Below are 26456 nucleotides of genomic sequence, written 5' to 3'. Positions count from 1 at the left end.
ACAACTGGTTTTCAGCTTCGGAGGAGAGGAAGGACTCTGGATTAAAGCTGAAGACTTTTTGCATCTGCTGGGCCCAGGGTGAGGCAGGTCCTCGTGAGCCTGGGTGTCACAGGAGGTAAGAGACTGTGTGCCTGAGGCCACCTTCTATGTCCTGATCCCTTGTTCATCAGGACAGGCTGAAGCCGCCTCCCTCCTCCCTCCTGAAGGGCGTTAGGCACACACAGTGAGGATGGGTGGAGGTGGGGGCAGCCTGAATAAGACCGGGGAGGCAGTGCTAGGCCTCAACCGGACAGCGAAAGGAAGCAGAGTTATACCTTTTCTGCTAAATCTGATTTTAATGAAAGATAGCATGCCAGAAGGGAAGACTCAGGCCCCTCTCTGAGCCCTTCCTGGAAACTTAACACATCAGTTTCACAGGTGGTAACCCTTCTGCATGACTGAAAATTTAAACCCATCCATGGGGTGGAACAAACTCAGCAGCTGGTGCTCCTCCCAAAAAAAAAAATCAGTAGCTGCGCATCCCACATGTGCTCAGGGAAGAGGAGCCTGGTGGGTTTGCTGTAGAGCAGGTGTTTATTCGGGTGGCTCTCATCATGCCATACAGCCTCCATGTGATGGGCTCGGTCAACCACCACCGCCTCGTGGCAGGCCTTGGTGAGTCTGTAAACCTCAGCACCAACCCCCTGGATAAGGCCCCTCTGTAATAATAGTCCCCCCACCTTCGGGAACACGGGCCTGTGACTGAGGCCGGAGTTCTTAGGGGAGGTATTTCCAATTCGACCCATAGAAGCCAGAAGGGAGGGTGCCAAACAAGGAGAGGATCTCCACGCCCACGTGATCACTGAAGTTCATGTCCACATCTGCACACACAAGGCAACCCGCCTCCTGGTGGAACTGCTGCGCAGTGAAATTGCTGATGTATGGAAACGTCCTGCCAGCGGGCGTAGCTCTGGACCTTGAGAATGACCATCTGCCGTCCTTTCTGGAGGCGAATGTAGTTCACTCTGCGTCCCACCATGAAGTACTGCTCTGCAGTCTCCAGAAACAGGTTCAAGCTGGAATATGTATTTTTTTTTATGGCAAATGCAGTTAATCCAGTGGTGGCATTCTGGGGCCTGAACTGGCTGTTCAGGATGTCAGTGTTGAAAGTCTTATCCCAGATGGTGGGAGGCAGCCAAGGGTCATGAGAAGGACATCTTTCCTAGGGGAACCAGCAGGAGGTTGTAATTTTACAATCTGCAGGTGGTGGAATCCTTTAACAGTCACGCTTGCCCCAGCCTGGATGCGTTCCAGCTCCCGGCCTCTCAGTTTCAGGTAACAAGAGCCAAAGAAGGCTGTGATAAAAGCTGTTTTGAGAAGAAAGTTCAGTCGACGAAGTGAGCAGCACTCCTGTGTCCTGGCCAATAGCTGCAGTAGTTGGGCCATGCCCACAGGACAGAACGCCACCTCTTTCTTGTGACCTCAGTGGCATAAAGGTACTCGTTTTCCCTGACCTTCCACTCTCAGTGGTCTCCCTGAGCAGGGAGTGAGGCCGAATGCCCCCTGCCCCTGCTCAAGACTCTGCAGCCCAATCTCCCCTGAGGCCTGACCCCAGTGCATTCTGGGGTGCCCTGTGGAGAAAGATGGGATCTGGCAGACCTCTAGAGATGCGGTTTCTGTCTGCGGCACTGTCAGAAAAACCACATGGCAGGAATTAGTCAACAGACAGCTGGAACTTAAGGACCCGCGTGTAGGAGAGAAGTCAGGACACCTGAAGCAGGATTAGGAGACCAGCTGAAGGGAGGCCACTGAGCCGGTCAAGGGCAGAGATTGTGATGAAAGTGAGGCAGGGCAGCAGCCACCAGAGAGCTGGACCAGGGGCTTCATGGCTTGTGCCCTGGCTGTCCCCTTGACACTTTCTAACCATGGGATAAAGCATGAGATTTCCTGAAAAACCCGTGAAGTCATGACTACAATCCATACAGGCTAATAGGGGTCAGCCTTCAAGAGGCCTGATTTGAGAGCCATGATTTGGGTGGAGGGAACAGAAGAGCTGCAGATGAAGGACTGTTCACCTTATCCCTGCAACAATTACTTAGAATCCACTGAGCATGTACTTTTTAAGTACCAGACTTCCACTGTTGGAAGTTGGCTTCTAAGCTTAAGGTGCGTTATCTTGCTCGATCCAACCAGTCTAGGGGATGAATGCTACATTATCCTCATCCTACAGATGGACAGACAGGCTCGGGGAAGCGGGTCCTGATCCACAACCACACGGTAGCCAGATCCCCAAATATCCTGCATTCGGACCCTCCGTCTCACCCGTGCCTTGAGGTTTCCTTTATTGAGTTCTGGGTTTTTTAATTTTCATTCTTTGAGTCAGACTTTCAGTTTCCTCCATTAGGCTTCACAGGTAGCTGACTCTCCAACAGAGACCTCAAGACAGGAATGAGAGGCTTGAGGCAGTGCCTCTTACTGACCTAGGGCCTAGCAAACTGCCATTTCACACTCTTCCTCCCTCTGACATCCTAGGCAACTCCAAACATGGACCTCCTAGAAAATGAAGCCTCAGACACAGACCCATCTTGGCACGCTGTGGGACCAACACGGGTTAAAGTAAAGGGTCTCGTGACAGAGAAGGAGCACCTGCCACCTGCACCATGAAGAGGGCTGGTGCTCTCGTACTGCTCTGTGATGCCTTGTTCCCGCCCTTGCTCAGAAGCACGTGGCTGGAATTGTGAGTTTTCCGGGGGCTGTGAAGTCTTCTCAGGACAGTTCAGAGCATGTTGGGAGGGAGAATGTTCGGATTAGTGTCTTTTAAGGGAATCATATTTTCTTTGGGGTCTGAATTGTGACTTTCGTCTGGCTGGGCATAAAGATGCAGCATACATACGCCTGAGGGGCACCCCTGATCAATGATGCTCATGTAGCAGCAAGATATCAGAAAAACCCTGGGATGCTGCAAATGCCAAAAAAAAAAAAAAACCAAAAAAAAAAAAACCAAAAAAAAAAAAACTGAACAACTGCTTTGATGAGAAAACAACACCAGAGGATAAGCACCACCCTGCTCAGAATGGCCCTTCCTGGGGGACAGTGGAGGTTAAAGAACTTTACAGAATAAAGAGGTAGAGAGGATGGGACAGTCGCCAACAGTACAGGGAAGGACCAGGAAGAGAGACTCAGTGCTTTTGAGCACTTCGGTAGGGCCTGACTGCTCCTTCTGCCAGGCCGCCAGCCTGAGAACCTCCCGTCTCCATGGCACCACGGGCCTGTGTGTCAGGCTCAGGGCTCTGACCTCCCAGCCCCAGCCTCTCCAACACAAGGGCCTGGATCCTTTTCATAGCTGCACCACTGGCCACTTCCATTGCCCAAACACCCGTTCCTTTATTCTAGCACCTTGACCCCATGCCTCCCCAAAACCCTCATTTTGCCCCTTTTCTGGAACTCATGGGGCCATTCTGTGACTTATATGCTGGGAGAGCAGGCAGCGTCCACACAAAGGCCCCCTGTTCTCTCTAGGTCTGAGATACCCAAGATGAAGGTATGAGTGAACCCTCACTTTTTTTTTTTTCTTTTCATAGTCACCACGTGCAGCATGTGGAAGTTCCCAGGCTAGAGGCTGAATCGGAGCTGCAGCTGTTGGCCTACGCCACAGCCACAGCCGATCCAAGCTGCATCTGTGACCTACACTGCAGCTTGCAGCAATGCTGGATCCTTAATTCACTGAGAGAGGCCAGGGATGGAACTCACATCCCCATGGAGACTATGTTGGGTTCTTAACCCGCCGAGCCACAATGGCAACTCCTGAATCCGCTCTTGATTGTCCCCAGAGATGGTGGGGATGAGGCCCTGTTTCATGTACCAGTGCCAGAGAGGACAGAGGCACGAAGCCAATGGAACAATTCATTCTGGCAGGTTCAGCTGCATCCCACACCCTCTCCCAGGTGCTCAGAGATTCATCCCAAGCATCGGCAAGACCTCCTCGGCAGCTTCATTCTGTTCTTCCCTCATCTCCCCCTGCCCTGCTTTCCACAAAGGTGACCCTTCTTCCTCTCTCTGCTCTATGGAGGGAGCTTTGCAAGAAATTCTCAACATGACTTCGGGATACCCTGATGGTTCAGGACACTGGGAGGGATCCTGTTCAGATCCAACAACCACTCTCCAAACAAGACTGGAGGCCCCTCCCCAGGAAGTTCCAAAGAGGGTGCAGTGTGGCTTGGCATCAGTTTACCTACTTTATCCCTTGAGGCATCATCAGGTTTCCTAACCTACTTTTTTTTAGCAAAAAATTTGAACTATTCCTTTATTTGGCATTAAATATATATAAATTCCCTTAACCTTGAATAAGTGAAAATGTGGTGCCTGGCTATTTGAACAGAGCAAAGGGGTGAACAGTGCAGGTTTCAGAGTCTGGCCAATACAGATTCTAATTCCAACTCAGCTGTGACAAAATAACTTGGTGATCTTGGTTAAATCTGCATAAACATCAATTTCCCCATAATTAGAGTATACAGAATTTTGGTTAGTGGGCTGTGAAGAGGATCAACTGAAAAAATATACATTAATTGCAACACAGAGTACTTCCTCAATAAACGGAAGCTTTTCTTACCGTCACCATCATTATTACACGCATCTCTTCTGTGACAGACTCTGTATGAGGTGTCTTGGAGCAGTAATACCTATGGCACTACCCTTGCTCTCAGAGCTCGCAGTGCAGTGGGAAAGGCGCACCAGTGAGGAAAGCATAACTTTATAACAAAGCAATATACCAACAGATTAAACGCTATCTCCAGGGAGGACAAAGGTGTTCTGAAAAGACATTTTATACAGCAATTATCTTGAAGAGATAAAAGTCTCCTTTGGAAGAGATTATCATGCATGTCAACTGTAGTTTTCACTTGTCAAAGAATTTAGGGAAATAGCTATAACACTAAAACAAGGCAGTAGTTGTCTTAATGTGGGGGTGGATGTGGAAGTCTCTTGGCTCTGACAGTATCTTTGAGGCTCAATAATTTGATCATGCAGACAGATGTGGGTATCGGGAATAGGATTCTCCTGAGCCTGGACTGAGAGATACCTCCATTAGATGTTATGTTATTGGATTCTTGACGTCGATGGGGCCTGAAGATGCCTGCTGCTACCCATAGCCCATTAGTTAATGCAAACTAAAGATCATTTTTCCTGGAGCTTGGCAAATTCCTTCAGGGTGGAAGTCATCTTATCTCTGTGGGTTCCTGCTTTCATTTAGATTTTGGCCTCCTCCTTCTATGTCTAACCTTCTTGCAAACTCGTTAATGTTCTCAAAATGTGGAGAATATAAATGATTAACTTTAATAGCTCTCAATGAGAATAATATTTAAAGTAAACAGATCATCAGGATGCTTAAACCCAAATTCAATATTCAACACTCTTATGTTTTCACTGTAGTGAAAACTTTGTGACTAACAACAATGTTCTTCCCGGGGTCATTTTAGTCTTTTTTTTTATCTGAGTTGTTAGTAATCCATTATAATATTGACTAGAAACAGTGATGCCAGCATCTTACTTTGTTCCTGATTTCAAAAGGACTGCTACCATTGTACCTGACATCAAGTACGACATCTGATAGTTTTTTAAATTAATTTACTTTGAATTATGGTTTTACACATGATATAAAATTTGCCGTATTAAGTATTTGTAAGTGTACCATTCAGTAGTGCTAAGTATATTCGAACTGAGAAATAGGTATCTATTTCATCTTACAAAACCATCGAACCGTCTCTGGGGTCAGGTTTCTCGGCATTCCATTCCCAGATGGAAGCTTACAGGGGATGTGAACTTGAAAAACAGACCCAGTATCCCTAAGCCTTGGTGTTGTCATGGAAACTGGAGATGATGCTTGGAGGTAGGAAAGGTTCCAACAGAAGAAGCATGCCCTGAGATAACTGATAGTCCACAGATAGTTCGTTCCCTTATAGAACGTCCTCTGGAGAAGAAAACCTGGGGCATCTTGAAGAGAGGCTCCCGTTTCCTCCAAGGCTCTCCTAGCACCAGGATCCCAGAACTGCTGGCCTCATTCCCACAGCACTGAGCATGGGACCATCCAGGCCTGGGGAAAGGGATGATCAGAGCTCCAGCATAATGAGGCACCCTGCAGTCCCACCACAGGACAGCGGCCCCCAGGCACTGCATATGTACAAGGGCTGTGGGCACTGCAAATGCCCCCAACACAAAGTGCCCCTTGAGGTAGTGGCAACAGGGCAGGACCTCCATAGCCCACCCGACCCCCACTCTCTGCTTCTGTCCTCAGGCTGGACATGTGCCTGTGTCCCCCAAGGACCCCGTCCTTACCAGGCCCCTAGAGGTACTGTGGGACAAGGCCTGGGTCATGGTGTGGTTGAGTCTCACAGCATTTCCAGAGAAATCTCTCCATGCAAGTTTGCTCCTTCAGATACCAAGGTGACATGCAGCTGTGTGATGTTTTAAAGGTGACGAACAATGGGGTGCTCTCATAAACCTCAGAGACCTTACAGGTATCATACACGTGTTTGCATGAGGAAGCAGAGGTTCAGAGGTCGGGCAGCAGGCTCGGAGTCACAGAGGGTATAAGATGGTGAAATGAGCCCAGCCTGCTGGGACCAGAGCCCCAATGTGCAAACACTATGCTCTCCCACCTTGTGTTACATTCCCAGGGCTACAGTACCATGACCACAATCTGGGGAGATCAAAACAACAGAAAGGTATTCTCCTACAATTCTGATGAGAAGCCCTCTGGGAAGTGTCAGGAGGACCACAACCCCTTGAAGGTTTTGGGGGGAACCCTTCCTGCCCCTTCCCAGGGTCTGCTGGCCCAGGCACATCCTAGTTTGTGGCAGCACGACTCCACATTCCCCTCCAATTCCACATGGCCAGCGTCTCCTTGTGTACCTCTATCCTCACTGGTGTTCCTCTCCATATGTCTCTTCCCTTCATCCAATGAGGACACCAAAAATGTGCGGTGAGGACCACCCTGTTTCGGTGCAATCTCATCGTAACTTGATCACATCCACAAAGACCCTATTTCCAAAACGCCACCTTCACAGGAACTGGCGATAATGATTTCAACATGTTACTTTGGGTGACCAATTCAACTCCCAACAGCCAAAAGCAAAACAGAGATAAGGATGAGTTTATCAAAGGAGGTGCAATACTTACACACAATAGTTGGTGTCTGTGTGTCTCATCTGCAGAGGGAAGTTTGAAAGGACCTAAATCAGTGTAAAGACACCCCAGGATCATGGCTTGGAGGACAATGTTATGAAGATGACAGTGCTCTCCAAGGAAATCTACAGAATCAATTCAATCCCTATTAGGATCCCAAGGGCAATGTCTTCAGAAATACATTTAAAAATCCCTTTTTCACACCAAAGGCCCCAAGTAGCCAAAGCAATCTGAAAAAAAAAAAAGCTAAACTGGAAGAATTAGGTTCCCTGACTTCAGACTATACTACAAAGGTATAGTAATCAAAATAGTATGATATGGACAAAACCTGACATATAGACCAATGAAACAGATTAGAAAGCCCAGAAATAAACCCACACACTTATGGCCAACTAATCTATAATAAGGAGACCAGACTATACAATGGAGAAAAGACAGTCTCTTCAACTGGTGCTGGGAAAGCTGAACAGCCACATGCAAAAGAGTAAACTTAGAATATTCTCTAACACTACACACAAAAATAAACTCAAAATGGATTAAGGACCTAAATGTAAGGCAGATATTAGAAAACTCCTAAGGAAAACATAGGCAGAACGCTCTGACATAAATCACAGGCATATCTTTTTGGATTTACCTCCTAGAGTAATGAAAATAAAAACAAATATAAACAAATGGGGCCTAATTAACTTAAAAGATTTTGCACAGCAAAGGAGATCATAAATAAAACAAAAAGACAACCCATAGAATGGGGAAAATCTTTGCAAACCAAGTGACTGATGAGGGATCAATCTTGAAAAGAGACAAAACTTCATGCAGCTTTATATCAAAAAACAAACAACCCAATCAAAAACGGCAGATCTAAATAGACATTTTTCCAGAGAAGACATACAGATGGCCAAAAAACACATGAAAAGATGCTCGACATTGCTAAGTATTGGAGAAAAGCAAATCAAAACTACAATAAGGTACCACCTAACACCAGTCAGAATGGCCATCACCAAGAGCTACAAACAATAAATGCTGGAGAGGGTGTGGACAACAGGGAACCTCTTACACTGCTGGCGGGAATGTAAGCTGATGCAACCACTATAGAGAACACCATTGAGGTTCCTTAAAAACTAAAGGTAGAACTACCCATATGATCCAGGAGTCCCAATCCTGGGCATCTACCGGAGAAAGCCATCATTAGAAAAGATACGGGCACCCTAATGTTCACTGCAGCACTATTCACAATAGCCAAGACATGCAAACAACCTAAAGGTCCATCAACAGAGGAATGGATAAAGAAGTTGTGGTACATATATACAACAGAAGATTACTCAGTGGTAAAAAAAGATTGAAATAATGCCATTTGCAGCAACATGGATGGACCTAGAGATTATCATACTAAGTGAAGTAAATGATACAGAGAAAGACAAATATCATGTGATATCACTTATGCGTGGAATCTATTTTTTTAAATGATACAAATGAACTTATTCACAAAACAGAAACAGACTCACAGAATCGACATCAAACTTACGGTCACCAAAAGGGAAACGTGGGGGGAGGAATTAGGCATTTGGGATTAAGCTATACACACTGCTACATATAAAACAGATAACTATCAAGGACCCACTGCATAGTACAGGGAAATCTACTCAATATTCTGAAATAACCTATATATTAAAAAATCTGAAAAAGAGTGGATACATGTATATGTATAACTGAGTCACTTCTCTGTACACCCGAAACTAACACAACATTGTCAACTACACTCCAATAACATTTTAAGAAAATAAAACAAAATCCTTTCTCTAAGTCAAATAATTGTAAAAGACCCACAATAGCCAAAAACATCTTGGAAAAGAAGAGCGAAGTTGAACACTGCCTACGTCCTCATTTCAAAACTTACCCAAGAGTCCCAGAAGTCAAAACAGAACAGTGCTGGCATTAGAATGGATCCTTGGACTAAAACATAAGGACAACACATAAACCCACATATGAGATCAGCTGATTTTTTACAAAGGTGCCAAACTATTCAATGGAGAAAGAACAGTCTTTTAACAAATGAGCCCAGAAATACGGATCTCCACATGCAGAAAACAAAGCTGGACCCTTACACACATCATATGCAAATTAGCTCAAAATGGATCCCAGGAGAGCTAAAATTCTCTTATTAAAAAAAAAAAAAGAAAATCAAAACTTTGAAACTTGACAGCAGTTTCTTAGATAAAACACTAACAGGACAAGCAGAAAAGGAAAAATAGATGAAGTAAATTTCATCAAAATTTAGGAGTTCCCATCGTGGCACAGCAGAAATGAATCCAACTAGGAACCATGAGGTTATGGGTTCCATCCCTGGCCTCACTCAGTGGGTTAAAGATCCAGAGTGCCCTGAAATGTGGTGCAGGTCGCGGGCGCGGCTTGGATCTGGGGTTGCTGTGGTTCTGGTGTAGAGCGGCAGCAACAGCTCCGATTAGACCCCTAGCCTGGGAACCTCCATACACTTGCACATCATCTATCTAGCCAGAGTATAGTATCCTAATATATAAAGAACACCTTTAATTCAATAACAAGAAATGATCTGATATTTTAAAAATTGCTAAAAGGCCTGAATAGAACTGTCATAGAAGATACATAGGTGGACAACTGGCACAGAAAAGGAAGTTCCGTACACTAGTCATTAGGGAAATGCAAATAAAACCACAATGAGATACCATTTGAAACCAACTAGATTGACCATAATTTGAAAAAATTTAGTAGCTGGTGATGAGGACATGCAGAAATCTGAAACCACATACACTGCTACTGGGAATGCAAAATGGCTCAGCCGCTGCAGAAAGCAAGTTGGCAGGTCCTAAATGAGTTGTACTCAGATTTACCATATGACCTAGAAATTCCCCTTCTAGGTATAGTCTCAGTAATACAAGCTTAATGAGATGCAGAGATCTGCTCTACAACTTTGTGCCTAGAGTTTACAACACCGTGCTGTGAACCCAAATGTGTACAGAAGGTAGATCTCATGTTAAGTGCTCTTATCACAACCAAAAGAAAAGTTGTAAGCATGTTCATCATGTATGCAAGTGTGTTCACTGAGGTATTCACAGGAGAGAAAAATAATTCGTGTGTCCATCACTGATGAATGGATACACAAACAAAAACACTGTTCATTGTCTCCAACTGGTGCTTTGCCCATAGCGTGGAGACGGAGTTGACAGCATCAGAGGAAGAGTTATTGACTGGGGGCAAGAGGTGGTGAGAAGGCAGAAGACTCAGAGGTCTTGACAGAGAGGGATGACGAGAAGGTGCTGCTGCTGCTGATGATAGAAACAAGGAAGTCAGAGAGAGGAAGTGTTTGGGAGAAACAAAACCACATACCCAGGCCAGGAGGTAGGTGGTGGTTTCTCTGTGCATCAGTTGACAGTATTAGAAACATCTCCCCCAGCCTCCCCAAGTCCTCCATCCTGTGATGGCCCCACTTGTCCTCTAGACAAGCAAGGAGACAGTGAAAGAGCCCTCAATTCTTCACCATCTTCCTCTTCACATACAATGAACCATGGAACCATGTCCCTGACCCTGGTCCAACACCACAGTCTGGCTCAGTGGAAGACGCAGGAGACGTGCTGGTGCAATCCCAGCAGCCTCCTTTCTGGCCTTTCCGCCCCAGGACCTCACTCCCACCTGAGGTATTTTATTCTCATGGCCCCAACCTGATCTACCGCAGGACCCTCCCCTGCAAAAAATCCTCCAGGGTCTCCCCTGCCTTCACATAAACTCCAAGCAAGTACCCCCACCTGACATTCCATGAGCTGATGATTACAATGAGCTGACCTCTCTAGGACCAGCCAAGCTAACTCCTACCTCAAACCAAGATCATCCAGTTACCATCTCCCACCTCCAGACACACACAACCTGAGTTATTACCATTCTCAAGGGCCAATCCGTGACCCAGTTTTTAACATCACAGATTCCTGTCCAAAACTCCTAGATCATGATGACGACAAAGAAGCCTTCTTGGAGTTCCCCTCATGGTGCAGTGGAACGAATATGACTAGGAACCATGAGGTTGCAGGTTCGATCCCTGGCCTCGCTCAGTGGGTTAAGGATCTAGCGTTGCTGTGAGCTGTGGTGTAGGTCACAGATGTGGCTTGGATCGCAGGTGGCTGTGGCGTAGGCCTGCAGCTGCAGCCTGATTCAACCCCTAGCCTGGGAACTTCCATATGCTGCAGGTGCAGCACTAAAAAGCAAAAAAAAAAAAAAAAAAAAAAAAAGGGCATTGTGTGTTATCATCAGAGCTCCATGAGTCCAGGGAAGGAAAAATCACCTTCAAAAGGAATCTCATGTCTGGATATAGGAACTGCTCAAAATCTGGCCGACGCCTGGATGGTAGAAGGAAGAAATGTTGCATTCACAAAGGGAAGTGACTTCCCAAGGATCACAGGTTCTACGGAAAGCGGAGTCGGAATTGGAACCAAAGCAGTGCACTCCAGGGTCCCTCAGATGTTGTTTCAACAGTCTTTGGACAGAACAGACCATCCCACCAGTGTCTGTGACACCCCTTCCTCCAGGCTCTGACCACCCTCCACACCTTTTCCCAGTCGCAACCTTGGAACCAACCACTCAGCTATCCTCAGCCTCTGGGACCAGCCGAAACCATTTTCCGTGCTCAGCTCCCTATTGCCAACCAACCATGAGCACTCAGATTCACAGAATTATTCCACCACCATCAACCACCTGGTGGACATGCATCTGCAACATCCCACACCTACCTCTCTCTGAGCTTCTTTTTCACCAGGATGATGTGGCTCTGGAGGGTGTGGGCCACTTTTTCCATGAATTTGCCGAAAAGCACAAGGGCACTGAGCTCTCTGAAAAAATGCAAAAGTGGCAAGGAGCTGCAGCCTCTTCCAGGACATGCAGAAACTGCCTCAAGATGAGTGGGTAAAACCTAGGATGCTAGGAAGCTGCTGAGCTCATGGAGAAGAACCTGAACCAGGCTCAGTAGGATCCGCAGGCCCTGGGTTCTCGCCATGCAGACTCCCGCCACCTTGACTTCCTGAAGAGCCGCTTCCTGGGTGAGCAGGTGAAACTCATCCAGAAGATGGGCGATCATGTGACCACCCTCCGCAGGCTGGCCCGCCCCCAGGCTGGGCTGGGTGAGTTTCTCCTAGGCAGGCTCACCCCGGGCCCCACTAGGAGCCTCTGGAGCCCAGCCAGCATCAGGACTTCTGCCTGAAGCCTCTCTGCAGCCCCCCGGCAGCTTTTGAACCTCACTGGAACCCTCTCCCAAGCCATGAACCAAATGGAGACAAAACAGCTTTTTGAAGAAAAAAAGAACTGGAACCGAAATGGGGCTGCTCCTAGTCCCTGCCCTGCATCCTCAACTTCCTGTCCTGGACCAGTGTCACTCTCTGGATGTGGGTTTGGCATGAGGGTGTGGGGGGGCCTGGTGAGACTCAGATGTGGTCTGGAAGGTCCCAGCATCTCCTGGGCCCCATTCTTCAGGGACAGCAGAGTGAGGCCCTGGGCAGGGCTGTCCCTCTTTCTAGGAGGTGGCTATTAATGAACTGGTAACGTGCAACACAGAGCCTGGACCTGGTCATACCTCCTGTGTCTGTCCATCCTGCTGGCTCAGTGGACTTCAAAAGTCACTTCAACAGCTTGGGGACCATGGGAGGCAGCACCATGACCCCGAGCCTCACTGCCCTTCTCTGCCTTGGTGAGCTTTGGGGAAAAGAGGAGGATGCAGCCTCTCCCCTCCAAGGCCTGAATGCTGAGAGACCCCCCGTCTCAGGAGGCCCAGTGAGGGGAGAACGTCTGGGTGGGGGAATAGGCTTAACCTCAGAACAGGCCTGGAGCATCTGTGTGCTGTGTGGGTGGGGCTCACAGGGAACTCTTTCAGGGCTGTGCTGGGGCCCCTGGGACCAGGCTCAGGCAGATGAGTCCCCACAAGACCTCCAGCTTCAACCCAACAAGCCCCAGTCATCTGGGGGTGGGACACAGCCGGTCAGGGCTGAAGGTGACCATTCTGGGAGGAGCCCTGGAGTAACACCTGGGGAGACAGACTGACGGAGAAGGGCACCCCTGACACTTCAGATCTGATTCCTTTTCAGGGGACCTCTCCACACCCTCCATCCGGGCTGACCCAGGGGAGCCCTGGTCACCAAGGGGAGCCCTGTGACCATCTGGTGTCCACAACTGATGTCCATATCCAAATAAAGAGAGGGTCTCTGGACTTCGGAGACTGAGGCCCCACGGGACTCCAGGAACAAGGCCCGTTTCCCCTTGGGTTCTTGAGCTCCAGGCACACAGGGCAGTACCAGTGGCTTTCTCGCAGCAGGAACAGCTGATCAGGGTGGAGTGGCCTCCTGGCACCTGGTGGTGACAGGTAAGAGGGAGGACCTGGGCTCACTGGTGCTCCTGGGAGACAAACTGACCCTCCAATGTCATTCAGAGACTGGTTTTGACAGATTCCCTCCGACCAAGGACAAGGAGGTCACATGCCTTCTTCATCTTAATGGGCGGCACAGCCCTGACATCCCCCTGGGCCATGTGAGCCACACTCACAGGGGCCGATAGAGAGGCTAAGGTGGCCATAACTTCTCTTCTGCGTGGTCAACCCTCAGTGATGCCCTGGACATCCTGATCGTGGGTGAGGCGTCCTTGTTCTGCCCCATGTCCTGACTGCCTGCTCAGGTGACAGACAATGGTGATGGGGTCCAGGGAGAGGGTCCTGGAGCAGAGGCTGAGAAGGAGCAGTGGTCTATAGGGGAAGGGGGTGGGAGTATTAAGATAAAAGACTCACACAGTGGCTGAGAAGGGGTCACAAACAGGGTCCCTAGAGAGAGGACGATGGCCCCTCAGCTCAGGGTCAAGGGTGTATGGGGAGTGGGCGGCTCTCTACACATCACTACCTTCCTCTCCCCCAGGAATGTCTGAGAAACCCTCTTTCTCAGCCCATCCAGGGACCTCAGTGCCATGGGGAGAGAATGTGACCCTGCCCCTGGAGAGAGAACATGACCCTGCAGTGTCACTCTGAGATCTGGTCTGACACCTTCCATCTGTCCAAGGAGGGGGTCACTCACTCCTCCTGAGAGCCTTTGTCTGCAGGACATGGCTGCACCCTTTCAGGCCAACTTCACCTTGAGTCCTATGACCTCAGCCCACAATGGGACCTACAGGTGCGACAGCTCACACAGCACCTCCCTCTATCAGTTGTCACACCCCAGGGACCCCTCCGAGTTCTTGATCTCAGGTGAGGATCACCCCTCCCCATTCTCACTGAGGACCTGGACCCTCAACTCACAGCCCTGTCCCAGGAGAGCTCTGGGTTTGATGGGAAGGAGGGAGAAAGAGGGGTGTCAGCCACAGGTGACCCTACCCCACAGAGGGATGGAAAATACAGGGAGGGCATCCTTCTCCCTTTCCCAGGGTCCAGGCAGTGCTAGGGTGTGTGCAGAAAGGAGAGTGAAGCGTGTAAAGCTCTGAACTTTGAGGGAACACATGGCATAAAAATAACATGAAGATGGAGAAACGTGCCCACATCCTCCCTCTGTCTTTGATCCAGGGGGCATTTGGGATCTGCAGACCTTTATCACCTGCACAAACGCTATGTCTGCTGAGTAGCAGAGTCCTCTTAGCTTAGAGGTGTCTCCCTGGTCCTGGGCTGAATTTCTGTTAACTCTTCCTCACTAAACATTTGCAGAAGGGTTGTTTCCCACAGGACCCAGGGGTGGGGGTGGGGGTACGAAGGGAGGGAGCTTCATGTCTCAATATAACTGAGGTCATGGGTGCCTAGCTGGTGGTCAGATGAGAAGAAATGCATGAAGGGTAAGACACCCAGATGAGCAAGGGCCAACAGCGCAGATGCCCTGCCTCTCCTCTGTCCGTGGTGCTGATTTCTAGGAGCCCTTGGGGGTCATCATGGCACTGACAGAAACAGCCTACAAGATGAAGAGCAGAGAGAAGGTGGCTGGTCATTTTCAGATCAGGGAGTTCGCAGGACTCACTGGACAGCTACGTGTAAATCACTGAAATTAGAACACTCCCTCACACCACAAGCAAATATCAACTCAAAATGGTTTAAAGACCTCAATGTAAGACATGATACCATAAAAATTCTTGGAGATAACATAACCAAACACTTTCTGACATAAATTGTACCAATATTTCCTTAGATGAGTCTCCCAAGGCAAAAGAAATAAAAACAAAAATAAACAAATGGGAGGTTCCTGGCTGTGGTGCAGCAGGTTAAGGATCTGGTATTTCTGCAGCTGTGGCACAGATCATACATGCAGCCAAAAATAAATAGATAAATAAATAAATAAATAGGACCTAATCAAACTTAAAAGCCTTTGGACAGCAAAGGAAACTATCAACAAAATGAAAATACAACCTAGTGATGGGAGAAAATACTTGCAAATGAATCAGCCAACAAGGGGTTAAATCCAAACTATAAAAACAGTTCATACAACTCAAAATCAAAGAAACAAACAACCTAATCAAAAAATGTGCAGAGGAACTGAATATTCATTTTTCCAAAGACATACTGATGGCAAATAGGCACATGAGAAGATGCTCAACACTGCTCATTATTCTAGAAATGCACATCAAAATCACAATGAGTTATCACCTCACACCTGCCAGAACAGCTATCATCAAAAACTCTATGAATAGTAAACACTGAAGAGGGAGTGGAGAAAACAGAACCCTCATATGTTGCTCAGGGAAAATGTAAATTGGTGCAGCCAGTATGGAAAACAGTATGGAGCATCCTCAACTAAAAACAAAGTTACCGTATGATCCAGCAATCCCAATCCTGGGCAAATATATCCAGAAGAAAAGAAAACTCTAATTCAAAAAGATACGTGTACCCCAAGGCTCATTACAGCACCTATGTATGACAAACAAGACATAGGAGCAACCCAAGTGCCCATTAATAGATCAGTGGCTTAAAATGTGGTGTATACACACACAAACATGCATACACACAATGGACTATTACTCAGACATAAAAAAGAATGAAATATTTGGAGTTCCTATTGTGGCACAGTGGTTAATGAATCCGACTAGGAACCATGAGGTTGCAGGTTCGATCCCTGGCCTTGCTCAGTGGGTTAAGGATCCGGCATTGCCGTGAGCTGTGGTGTAGGTTGCAGACACAGCTCGAATCCCACGTTGCTGTGGCTCTGGTGTAGGCCAGTGGCTACAGCTCCGATTAGACGCCTAGCCTGGGAGCCTCCATATGCCACGGGAGTGGCTTAAGAAAAGGCAAAAAGACAAAAAAAAAAAAAAGAAAGAAAGAAAGAAAGAAAGAAAGAAAGAAAGGAAGGAAGGAAGGAAGGAAGGAAGGAAGGAAGGAAGGAAGGAAGGAAGGAAGGAAGAAAGAAAGAAAGAAAGAAAGAAAGAAAGAAAGAAAGAAAGAAAGAAAGAAAGAAAGAAAAAGAAATATTTCCACATGCAGCAACCATGGATAGACCTACAGACTCTATGATTAGTGAAATAAGTCAGAGAAAGACAAATACTATATGATATCCTTATATGTGAAATCTGAAAAACAGAACAAATGATTCTATGCATAAAACAGAAAAAGATTCACAGACATAGAAAACAAATTTAGGATTACCAAGGTAGGGGGGAGACAAGAAACAAATGAGGAGTATGGGATTAACAAACACAGACTACTATATATAAAATAGATAAAGCAACAATGATTTAATGTATAGAACAGGGAATTATACCCTTTATCTTGTAATAGCCTACAAAGGAACATAATCTGCAAAAAACCCCACACACAAGTACACAAAAAAATGAATCACTATGCTATACACCTGGAACTGACAAAATTGTTAATCAACTATATTAAATTTTATTTCATTTTATTTTTTGTCTTTTTGCCTTTTCTAGGGCTGCTCCAGCAGCATATGGAGGTGCCCAGGCTGGGGGTCTAATCAGAGCTGCAGTTACCGGCCTATGCCAGAGCCACAGCAACGCCAGATTCAAGCCCCATCTGCGACCTACACCACAGCTCACAGCAACGCCAGATCCTTAACCCACTGAGCAAGGCCAGGGATCAAACCTGCAACCTCATGATTCCTATTCAGATTTGTTAACCACTGCACCATGACGGGAACTCCCAACTATATTAAATTTTAAAAAGAAGTATAATTGATATGATAGGAGATGAGGGAAAAGTTTTAAAAAAAGAACTACAAGGACCCCAAACAGTCAAGAATCTTGAAAAAGAGCATGCTGGAGTCATTACACTGCCTGACTTCAAAACATACTACAGACATATAATAATTAAAACAGTATGGTAATAGAAAAAATGAACAAACTTTTATGTGAACTCCAGAATCCATTTATGAGTTGCAACACCTCAGATGAGCAGAAAACCAAGAAAAACCACTTTCAAATGGATAAAAAGAGCAGTTTGGGGGCATTCCCATCATGGCTCAGTGGGTTAAGAACCTGACTAGTATCCATGAGCATACAGGTTTGATCCCTGGCCTCACCCAGTGGGTTAAGGATCCAGCATTGCTGTGAGCTGCAGTGTAGGTCCCAGACATGGCTTGGATCTGGCATTGCTGTGGCTGTGGTGTAGGACAGCAGCTGCAGCTCTGACCCCTAGCCTGGGAACTTCCTTTTGCCTCTGGTGTGTCACTGCAGGTGATATCTCCAGGCTTCAGGCACTGCATGGGCCACAGGGGTGAGACATGAGGGCACGTGCCAGAGAGACTGGACCTCAGGGACCCAGGATGGACATTCACTAGTACCCTGAGCCTCCCGTTGGAGCCTGAGGAGACACAGCATCCAACATGGACTGTACCCTGCACAGTGAACCTAGTTGCAGGGGGGCACTGTCCTCAGAAGGGCATGAGGGAAGGGGTGATGCATCCTGGAAAATATATAGGAAAATTAGATATCCACATGCACTAACTTGAAATTGATTAAAGACTTCAATATAAAACCTGAAACTATAAAAATCCTAAAAGAAAACAGAGGGGAGGAGTTCCCTGGTGGGCACAGCAGGTTAAGGGTGTCACTGCTGACATGCCACTGCTGTGGCTTAGGCTGCAGCTGTGGTGCAGGTTTGATCCTTGGCCCTGGAACTTCTGCAAGCCATGGATGCAGCCAAAGAAAACACAGGGGAAAATCTTGACACTGGTCTTGGCAATCATTTTTTTGGATATGACAACAAGAGCAAAAACAAACAAGTGGGATTGCCTCAAGCTAAAAAGCTTCTACCTAGCAAATAAAATGACATGAAAAGGCAACATATGAAATGGGAGAAAATATTTGATAAGGGGTTAATTTCTAAAATGTAACAAATTAGCTTAATCTCTAGAATATATAAACAACTTATACAACCCAACAGCAAAAAAGCCAATCAATCAATGGAAAAATGGGCAAAAGAGCTGAATAGACATTTCTCCAAAGAAGATATACAGATGGCCAACAAACACATGAAAAAATGCTCAACATCGCTGATTATAAGAGAAATGCAAATCAAAACTACCATGAGATACCACCTCACACCAGTCAGAATGGCCATCATTAATAAATCCACAAATAACAAGTGCTGGAGGGGCTGTGGAGAAAAGGGAACCTTCCTGCACTGTTGGTGGGAATGTAAACTGGTACAGCCACTATGGAGAACAGTTTGGAGATACCTTAGAAATCTATACATAGAACTTCCATATGACCCCACAATCCCACTCTTGGGCATCTATCCGGACAAAACTCTACTTAAAAGAGACACATGCACCCGCATGTTCATTGCAGCACTATTCACAATAGCCAGGACATGGAAACAACCCAAATGTCCATCGACAGATGACTGGATTCGGAAGATGTGGTATATATACACAATGGAATACTACTCAGCCATAAAAAAGAATGACATAATGCCATTTGCAGCAACATGGATGGAACTAGAGAATCTCATCCTGAGTGAAATGAGCCAGAAAGACAAAGACAAATACCATATGATATCCCTTATAACTGGAATCTAATATCCAGCACAAATGAACATCTCCTCAGAAAAGAAAATCATGGACTTGGAGAAGAGACTTGTGGCTGCCTGATGGGAGGGGGAGGGAGTGGGAGGGATCGGGAGCTTGGGTTTATCAGACACAACTTAGAATAGATTTACAAGGAGATCCTGCTGAATAGCATTGAGAACTTTGTCTAGATACTCATGTTGCAACAGAAGAAAGGGTGGGGGAAAAATGTAATTGTAATGTATACATGTAAGGATAACCTGACCCCCTTGCTGTACAGTGGGAAAATAAAAAAAAATATTAAAAAAAGAAAGAAATAAAATGTAACAAATTATACACCTAAATAACAACAATAACAACAACAAACCCCAGCTAATGCAATTTTAAAATGGGAAAATTACCTGAAGAGACATTCTTCCAAAGAAGACAGGCAAATGGCCAACAGGCAAATGAAAAGACACTCAACATCACTAATCATCAGGGAAATGCAATGGAATATTATTCAGCCATAAAAAGAATGAAATTCTGCCATTTGCAACAACATGGATGAACCCAGAGAGCAGTATGAAAAAAGTCAGACAGGAAAACACAAATACTCAGTTATATATGGAATTTTTAAAAGCTGAATTCATAGAAACAGAGTAGAATGGTGGTTACCAGGGCTGGGATGAGGGAAATGTGGAAATGTTGGCCAAAGTGTACGTATTTCAATTATAATATAAATAAGCTCTAAGGACCTAATGCACAGCAATGGTGACTATAGTTAAGAGTATTATATAACTGAAATTTGCTAAGAGAGTAAACCCTAAGGATTTTCACCAAAAAAGTAACTATGTGAGGTGGTAGATGTATTAAATAATTCTACTGTGGTATTCATTTCAATGTATATGTATGTCAAATCATCATATTGTAGACTTTATAAATTTTGTCAATTACACCTCAATAAAGTTGGTGATAAACACATTTTATTACCTAAGTATGTACAGTTTACATTAATTATATCTCAGTAATGCTTTTTTTAAAAAATGGTCCCATGTAAAGACCACAATCTCTTACTCTTCTTGAAAAACTCAATTTGGCAAATGTGTATAAGACACCACCATAACCTCTTCATTGCTTAGGAGGGACAGCCCTGCTGCAGTGGATCAAAGGTTGACAGGCAATGAAGGATGCATCACCCAATCAAAACAACGAAAAGAAAAACACAGCTTTAAATTGAAAACAACTTAAGAGATCTCCAGGATAACATTAAGTGCACCAACATTCACATTATAGGTGTCCCAGAAGTAGAAGAGAGAGAGAAAGGAATTAAAAATATATTTGAGAAAATTATGGCTGAAAAATTCCCAAACCTAAAGAAGAAAGCAGATATCCAGGTATAGGAAGCACAGAGGATCCCAAACAAGATGAACCCATACAGACCTACACCAAGACATATCATAATTAAAAATGGAACAGTTAAAGAGAGAATTCTAAAGCCAGCAAGAGAAAAACAAAAAAGGAATACAAAGGAATCCCCATAAAGCTATCAGCTGATTTCTCTGCAGAAAATTTGCAGGTCAGAGGGAGTGGCATGTTTACATACATTGTATTAAAGGGAGGAGTTCCCGTCATGGCTAAGTGGAAACGAATCTAACTACCATCTTTGAGAGTGCAGGTTCGATCCCTGGCCTTGCTTAGTGGGTTAAGGATCCGGCATTGCCATGAGCTGTGGTGTATGTTGCAGACACAGCTCCGATCAGACATTGCTGTGGCTGAGGTATAGGCCAGCAGCTATGGCTCTGATTTGACTCCTAGCCTGAGAACCTCCATATGCCATGCGAGAGGCCATAGAAAGACAAAAAACAAAAATAAAAAAATAAGGTGCTGAAAGGGAAAAACGTGCAACCTAGATACTCTATGTAGTGAGATTATCTTTTAGAATCAAGGGAGAGATAAAGGACTTCTCAGACAAGCAAAAATAAAAGAGTGCATCAATACTCAACCTACCGTAAAAGAAATACTAAATGTTCCACCTTCTCTAGGTGGAAAAGAAGTTAAGAATCTTGAGCAAAGGGAAAATTCCCACTAGGAAAGGCAAATATAGGACTGAAGATCAACTACTTAAAAAGCCAGCACAAAATTTAAAGGATGGAAAATTGTAAAAGCAACTCTACAATAAACAGTTGAGGGATAAACATAAAGAGGTAAAATAAGGAGTTCCCATCGTGGCGCAGCAGAAACGAATCCAGCTAGGAACCATGAGGTTGCAGGTTCGATCCCTGGCCTTGCTCGGTGGGTTAAGGATCCGGAGATGCCATGAGCTGTGGTGTAGGTCTCAGCTGCAGCTTGGATCCCAAGTTGCTGGGGCTATGGTGCAGGCCAGAGGCTACAGCTCCAATTTGACCCCTAGCCTGAGAACTTCCACATGCTGCAAGTGCAGCCCTAAAAAGAAAAAAAAAAAAAAAAAAAAAAAAAAAAAAGAGGTAAAATAAGACATCAAAAACACAAATGTGGGGCAGAAAGGTAAAAAATGTAGATCTTTTAGAACATGGCTCAAGCTGGCCAGGAGGTCTTTTCCACCGTCTACACATATAAGGGGATTCACTGACATGTGGACTCACGTTGTCCACACACCACAAATGTGTGCAGTTTCTGCCTAGGGAACATTCTCTGGTGCTCAGTCAGAGTAAAATGTCTTTCACAAGTGGGCCACAACTTCCACAAGGGTGGGCCTTTGGGCATCTTCCTGGCCTGTCCACATTCCACTCTGCACATGAAATTCAGACAGTGCTCAGTAAATGCGCTCATGACCCATGCTGCTCCAGACCCCTGATGGCCCACACTGGCAGAGGAAGCCCCTAGGCCTGTTTGAAAGGCCTCTCCACCATATGCCTTCCTTGCTTAACTCAGCCACCCAGACCCATGGTCAGGGATCAGATACCTTACGCCCTCTTCTGTGGCTGTGCCCCATATGCTCTGCCCTCACCAATCTCAGCCTTCCTCTTCCCATCAAAGCCTCATTCAATCCCCAGCCCCACTGGGCCACTGCTTTCACTGACACTCCCATTTGCTCCTGAGTTTATCCACGAGCCTGTGTAGAACTCTCCAGCTCCCACAAAAGTCTGGCAAGCCTTTAGAGGGGTGAGTAAGCACAGGCCCTTGGCCTCACTGTCATCTCACCTCCATTCCTTCTGTGCGTCCACATCCATGTCCATACCTTCTGGGTCCTCCTCGCCCCTGCACCCTCCTCTTCCCCCCCAGAGCCACTGTCCCCCATCATCTGTCTTTGTGATCCTCACCAATCCCATTCAGGTGACCAAAAGAAAGGTTCAGTCCTCTAGCCATGCCCTCCTCCCCCCGCTGCTTAGTACCGTTGCCACCCTGACCAGACTTCTCCTCCTAAATTTGACTCACATCTCTACCCTGGTCCACACACAGGCGACTACCTTATGGTGTCTTGAACGTGAACACCAACCCTCAAACCAGGACCTGTGCACCTCGCTGTTCACTCAACACATCCATGCAGAAATCTCTGGAATGTCTCATACTCACCATACTCAAACCCAACTCCTGATATTCCCTCTGAAAATTACTTCTACAACCAACTTTTCTTTTTTTTTCTTTTTTTTTTTTTTTTTGTCTTTTGTCTTTTTGTCTGTTGTTGTTGTTGTTGCTGTTGTTGCTATTTCTTGGGCCGCTCCCGCAGCATATGGAGGTTCCCAGGCTAGGGGTTGAATCGGAGCTGTAGCCGCCGGCCTACGCCAGAGCCACAGCAACTCGGGATCCGAGCCGCGTCTGCGACCTACACCACAGCTCACGGCAACGCCGGATCGTTAACCCACTGAGCAAGGGCAGGGACCGAACCCGCGACCTCATGGTTCCTAGTCGGATTCGTTAACCACCGCGCCACGACGGGAACTCCTACAACCAACTTTTCCATCTCAGTCGATGGCATCTCCTTTTCAGCTGCAGGGGCCAAAAACCTGGGAGTTACCCCTGTCTCTTCTTTCCCCTCTTACCCTCTGCATCATATAGTCAGACCTACCTTAAAAACAATTTCAGAAGCTGTAAGTTTCTCCCACATCCCCAGCCAATGCCCTGATCCAGCACTCATCCGGACCCTTCAGTACCCTCCTTCCTCACCCCTATTCTCTGGCTTCCAGTCTGCAGCCAGAGAGTCTGATAAGACCTGATTCAGATCACCTAGCTCTGCTTCAAATGTTCCAAGATTCCTAACACCCTCAGAATAGAGGCACAGTTTCCTAGGCTGCCATTCTAGGCGTGACTCCTGCATCCCCATTCTCTGGTCCCTCCAGACATGATGGAGATGTGCAGCTCCCCGAATCCTGCTAATTCAATTTCACCTGCAAGTATCTGCAGATGCTGATCTCTGTGCCTATAAAACCTTCCACACAGTATTCTATTTGGTTGTCAGAAATGGAAACCCGCCTCACATAACCCATGGTGTGGGGCCAGGACCCCGAATCTCAGGGAACCAGGGGCCCTGGTCACAGTGGCCAAGAAGGTGGCAAATGCAGAGCTCCAGGGCACCACAATCCCAGAGACTACATGGGTGGGAGATGGGCTGGACAAGAGCCTGAAATACCCTCTACTTACCCGAGTGTTTGGTCCATCAGTACTTCTGAAGCCACAGGTCCCTGTGAGAAGAACAAGACTGTGAGCAAAGGGCATCCATGGCGGGGTCTTTTGCAGGAACTTCCTGCAGCATATGGAAGTTCCCAGGCTAGGGGCTGAATTGGAGCTGCAGCTGCTGGCCTACACCACAGCCACAGCAATACCAGACCTGAGCTGCATCTGTGACCTACACCACAGCTTGCAGTAATGCTGGATCCTTAACCCACTGAGCGAGGCCTCACAGATACGAGTCGGATTCTTAACCTGCCACAACTGAACTCCATGGTGGGTTCTTTTAAGGGCACATCCAACCCCTGATCCCTGTTCTGGAGAAAAGTGACCTCCATTTGAACATCTAACTTATGAGCCTCAGTCACTAGTATAGCCTCTTATCAGCTGTGTGACCCTGAGCAACTCAACTCCTCTGTGCCCCAGTGTCTTCCCTGTAAAACAGAAATAACAAGAGAACCAACCTCATAGGGCTAGTATTTTGGGACAAACACATTAGTACCTATTAAGGGCTTAGGATATGCTTATCCCCATACACAGGATTAAGGCTTTTGTCAGCATTGTCCATGCAAAAAAAGTGATGGATTTTGAACATCTGACTGTGTATTTCAGCTACCTTTAAGCATCTAAGAGAATGCGATATTTAAGAATTTTGATTTTAGTATGCTAGTATACGGTTAGTTATATATTAAGAGGCAAACCAAATATTAAGTACTTTCATAAATTTAACTTGTTCAATCTATACGTATTCAATTTTAACTACTTTTTTTTTCTTTTTGGCAGCACACAAGACACAGAAGTTTCCGGACCAGGGATTGAATCAGAGCCTCAGCTGTGACGTACACCACAGTTGTGGCAACACCACATCCTTAAACCACTACGCGTGGCCAGGGATTGAACCTGTGCTGCCTCAGAGACAACACAAGATCCTTAACCTGCTGTGCCACAGTGGGAACTCAACAGACTGCTTTTATACAGATTTAGAGGAGCAGCGATTGCTTAATACTGAAATAAATGATGTTTCTTAAGGTCGTAAATTAAAATAGGGAGTGGGAAAGATAGGCCTCGGCTGGGGGTAGATGCTGGTCCTTTACCCTTAAAGTTACCTTGCATTATATTACTTCTACCCCCTGACAAGAACAGCCTTAACATTCCCTCAACTTGGCTAAATTTTAGCCAGATTTCTTCCTGACTGTGGGCCCCAACCTTCCTTTTCTTACAGCATTTACTTTAGAAAACCTGCAACTGTAAATTCTTTCTCTTCTCCTTAAAACATATGAATTTTCTCCCAGCTTCACAACCCAAGAAATATTTTTCTCAAGGACTTGAGAACCAACTCTTTGAAAAATAAACATCGAAGGATACAGCATCCCTATCTCTCAGTCCCTGAGGGAGTATAGGAGCCTAACTTCCAGAGGTACCATTAGAAAACACATGTCTTAATCTCAGAGGAAAAGATTTGCAAACTCAGGAATAACTCAAATGTGCTCCATAGATCCCACTGATCAACCTCCCCATCAAGGACCCCCAGGATTTTCCTACTAGCTCACTCTGGCACTTAAAATCCCTCCTGCCTTCCATTGTAAATGGAGTAGAGTCTCTCTTCCCTACTGCAACAATTTTGAATAAAGTTTCCTTGCCTGTTTAATTTTTGTCCAGTACATTTTTCAGGTTGACACCTTCCTAGGGCTACCACGCCCTGGTTCAGCCCTCATAGTAACTCTCCTGGATTCTGTTGCAGTAGCTTTTTAAGTCTCCCACTTTCACTCTCAACACCCCTCCCCCATGTCTGTTCTACCTTGAACTGCCTTTGGGAACCTTTTAAAATTCTATCTCAGATCAAGGCTCTCAGTTCAAACCCTTCACAGCTACCAGCAGCCTCAGATGAAGACCTAACTGCTCAGGCTGCCCTGTCGCTCCCAATGTATTTCTGGCAGATAGGAGACTGGCTCCAGGTTTCCCCAACACTCCACTTAATTGCACTCCCAGACCTCTGCACACAATGGTTCCATAATAATGTCACATTATTGCCTTTTAATCACACCCAGTGTCAGAAACCGAGACAGCAAGAGTCCCCTGGTAGCCTAGCAGTTAAGGATCTGGCATTGTCACTGCTGTGGTGCAGGCTACTGCCGAGGTGCGGTTTCCATGCCTGGACCACGAATTTCTGCAGGCCAGGGTGCAACCAGAGGAAAAAAAGAAACAGAGACCCACCTAGGAACGTGCCAGAGTCCTGCACAAAGCCCCTGACCCAAAGTGGACAGACACCACTCATGCGGGTCTTTAGGATTCAGGGGCAGCAGTTCCCATGGGTAAGGGTTTGGGGAATGCAACTAGTGTAGGGTCCATCCGGGGAAACACCACCCACAAAGCCCATAAAAAGAGCAGAGCCAGGAGGGGTGGGCAACCAGGCCAGGGTGCTGCGAGCTCAGCCAAACCCTCACGCCAGCCCGGCTCAGGCAAGAGGCCACCCCAATCGGTGTTCTCACCAAGCCTCAGAAACGCCTGTCAGTGGGAGCAACATCCAGTTTTCACGCCTCCAGCTCACCACCAATTGTATACCCGAAAATCAGATCGCGGGACAGAGCGACGAGCAACCAAAACGACTGCCCCCCAAAACGCGGGAAACGTGCACTGAAAGACGTCTCTCCCGGCCTTGATTGGTCCAGTGCCTCGGCCGCACGATGC

The 26456-nt window shown here is 46.4% G+C and overlaps 1 long non-coding RNA gene across 1 annotated transcript; it reads right to left on the bottom strand.

Moving 5' to 3' along the window:
* Positions 1470-26431, bottom strand: LOC102161835. Its single transcript, XR_002345328.1, has 4 exons — positions 26258-26431; positions 23742-23782; positions 11910-12008; positions 1470-1667 (listed from the first exon to the last, which is right to left on the bottom strand). It is a non-coding gene; the product is annotated as an uncharacterized LOC102161835 (long non-coding RNA).

The sequence above is a fragment of the Sus scrofa genome, chromosome 6, assembly GCF_000003025.6.
Source record: "Sus scrofa isolate TJ Tabasco breed Duroc chromosome 6, Sscrofa11.1, whole genome shotgun sequence".
Taxonomy (NCBI): domain Eukaryota; kingdom Metazoa; phylum Chordata; class Mammalia; order Artiodactyla; family Suidae; genus Sus; species Sus scrofa.
Note: the sequence above shows the minus strand (reverse complement) of the source record. Positions and strands in the feature narration are given on the sequence as shown.